At 38.1% G+C, this 3,301-nt stretch overlaps 1 protein-coding gene across 1 annotated transcript in view; it reads left to right on the forward strand.

Annotated features, from left to right (window-relative positions):
• The first annotated feature begins 594 nt into the window (after window positions 1-594).
• The window catches only part of LOC106468065 (zwei Ig domain protein zig-2-like), a 20,217-nt gene continuing 17,510 nt past the window's right edge, over window positions 595-3,301 (forward strand). Inside the window, exon 1 of the mRNA XM_013928464.2 lies at window positions 595-814. The gene's annotated coding sequence lies outside the window, so the exon portion shown is untranslated. The remainder of the gene's footprint in view (window positions 815-3,301) is intronic.

Consider the following 3,301-nt stretch of genomic DNA (forward strand, 5'->3'; position numbering starts at 1 on the left):
TATTATATCATAACATAGCAGTACTAAAACATGGCTGAAAAGAAAAAGCGGAAGTAATTTCAACCTCGTTTGAGCCACGTGATTTCGATCACAATTTTAACATTTGTTCTACATTGACCGGAAAAACCAGCAGTCTGTTTTTAGTTATTACAAAGACCTTTTCATTCATTGAATATATTTCTCATGAAATATCTTACATTATCAGGCTTGGCTTGCACGTTCAAGTATGTGAATGAGCCCTATACTGCAAGTATAATGTATGCATGAATTTAAGACAAATGTACAGACGTGATAATTTGAAGTAAACATTAAGAAACATTCCTGGAACGTTAATCAACACTCAACTACCAGTTAGATTTTTATACGTTGTTTCAAAATAGCATATCAATTTGCCAGGATAACTTTTTTTCTCAATATTAGCGGTTTCCAACCCTTTTTGGTATTTCACTGTGGTGAAGAGTGCAACAGTCTGTATACCAAATTCTGTTCGCCCCCTTTCCCCTCCCGCCTTGCCTTGAAACTACCTCGAAGAAAGATATGATCTGGAAAAAGAGAGGTACAGGTTTTCGGTACAACTCGGGTGTGGATGTTGAAACAGCTCGCAGCAAGTCCTACAAGGCCACACGTACCGTCGGCGTATAAAGTCTGTTCATCCTGCGCTTACTGATCAGTTCATTGTCAACTTCATTACAGCGTTCATCTCAGATTACTCTTTTCTACCAAGACGACAAGCTCCATACCAGACAACGTGTTATCACTTGACACTGAAGGATCCTAACGAGGACAACCGAAGGCTGCTAATATTTTGGCGAAGGTAAGAGGTATTTTGCCATTCGGACTAGCCTCATCTAAATTGGCCGACCGGAAACTTTATAAAAATTTGATGACAGCTAAATATCTCAACTCGTACTACAGTTCAATCACAGGGGTACTTTAGGCTTTACTAAGTCGAATCTTAGGTCTGTATTACATACTTAGTGGTAGATCACCTGATAAGCATATTTAATATTACATGTGTCTGTACAGACAGCAGTGGAGTGACCTGGTTGATTTTGTTGTACCATACAGACAAGGATGTTGGTTACGTAGATAAATAAATAGATAGAAGGTAGAGAGATGTGAATATTTAATTAATACATTCTAAGCCCACGAGCTTACCGCTGAGCCACCGGGGGGAGGAAGGTAAATGGTTAGACAGAGTTTTGTGTGTTTGTATTCTTTCTGAATAAAGTGCTGGTACATATAACGGCTTTTACTGGTGATTGGATGATAATTTTCAAGCCTTTAAATGAGCACAATACATTTAAATAATATATAAGCACTTTTTTTTATTAAAGACAGAACTAAAAACTGTGGTCTTTTTATTCTGCTATAAATGATATTATGAATGTCTTGTAAAGACTACTTATCAATACTGTATACTGAGATAATGATTCGTATGATGTTATAGGACGAAAGTCGCCACATCCTCAACAAAACAAATACGTTATTCGGTTGTATGACGAATCGGTTAAATTATTTCGCTTCTTAAGAAAATGAGTGTAATATGACAAACTAAATAAAATTAGATCCCTCTCTATCTTATAACCCTTTAGTTTTTTCGCTCTCAAAATAACAGCTGTACTTGTTGTTGCCAGTTCCGATTTTATCTATATTAAATGTTCAAGAAACGCGTGACACGTGTAGAGCACAGTTAATAACCCACAGACGTGCACTTTGATAATCCATAGACGTGCACTTTGATAATCCATAGACGTGCACTTTGATAATCCACAGACGTGCATTTTGACAATCCACAGATGTGCATTTTGACAATCCACAGATGTGCATTTTGATAATCCATAGACGTGCATTTTGATAATCCATAGACGTGCATCTTGACTAAATGCGAACTTGATAGTTTTCAAACTATGATAAAATAGTTTCGTAAGCAATACCTCTGTCAATAACACAAAAGTTCAATATGAAAGATTAACGTAACTTAATCCTACGCTAAAAGGGGTAGAGGACCTCTGTGGGGAAGAAAGCCCCGTTATTCAGAGAAAATGCTTCACTGCATAACATATTTTCTTGAAGGATTTCAGTTGATTAAGTGAATGGGAGGCTCATCTTGGACATTAAGTTTAACAGTTCAATTGATTTTCTTATCATGATTAATAAAGTTAGCAAGCTTAAGAGCCACCTACAACAATCGAGGTTCGATACTCGTGAAGGGCACAGCGCAGAGAGCCAATTGTGTAGCTTTTCGCTTGTAACCAAACTAAAGAGCCACCTAAAACAATCGAGGTTCGATACTCGTGGAGGGCACAGCGCAGAGAGCCTATTGTGTAGCTTTGCGCTTGTAACCAAACTAAAGAGCCACCTAAAACAATCGAGGTTCGATACTCGTGAGGGCACAGCGCAGAGAGCCTATTGTGTAGCTTTTCGCTTGTAACCAAACTAAAGAGCCACCTAAAACAATCGAGGTTCGATACTCGTGAAGGGCACAGCGCAGAGAGCCTATTGTGTAGCTTTTCGCTTGTAACTAAACTAAAGAGCCGCCTGTAGTTAACAATAAGAACCTTGGTCTTAAGATATACGCATTACGTGAAATAAAGCAATGCGCTATATTGTGCGTTCGGAATATTTCACTGTGTAGGTAGGTAACAGAAAGTAGAAGGTAATGTAAACTCGGTATAAAGGGTTTGAATGACTAAAAGTATATCATACTTCCCGTCAGAGGTTTAACATGTTGTGAACAGCACTATATAACTGGTGCGTTCTCTCCATCTGTGTCGTACTTTCGTGTGTGTTTTTTTTAAACAGTTTTGAATCATTTAAACTTTTTCTGCACATGTAATTTCAATATTACGTCTCATTGCAGCGTTGTTGATTTTCTTGTTTAAACAGTGTCGTGTATAACACACTCTTCTCCTGCCAGTCCCACCAAACATGCTAGCCCTATCAGGCGTGGGAGCGTTATTATGTGACGGTCAATCCCATTATTCGTTGATAAAAGAATAGCCCAAGAGTTGGCGGTAAGTGGTGATGACTAGCTACCTTCCCTCTAGTTTTTCACTACTAAATTAGGGACAGCTAGTGCAGATAGCCCTGTGTAGCTTTGCGCAAAATACAAACCAAACCTTCCCTGCCATTGCAGGGTTGTTGTTTTTCTTCTTTAAATAGTGTCGTATATAACACACTCGTTCCTTGCCATTGTAGTGTTGTTGTTTTTCTTCTTTAAATAGTGTCGTATATAACACACTCGTTCCTTGCCATTGTAGTGTTGTTGTTTTTCTTCTTTAAATAGTGTCGTATATAA

This window comes from Limulus polyphemus, unplaced genomic scaffold (assembly GCF_000517525.1).
Source record: "Limulus polyphemus unplaced genomic scaffold, Limulus_polyphemus-2.1.2 Scaffold2854, whole genome shotgun sequence".
NCBI lineage: Eukaryota > Metazoa > Arthropoda > Merostomata > Xiphosura > Limulidae > Limulus > Limulus polyphemus.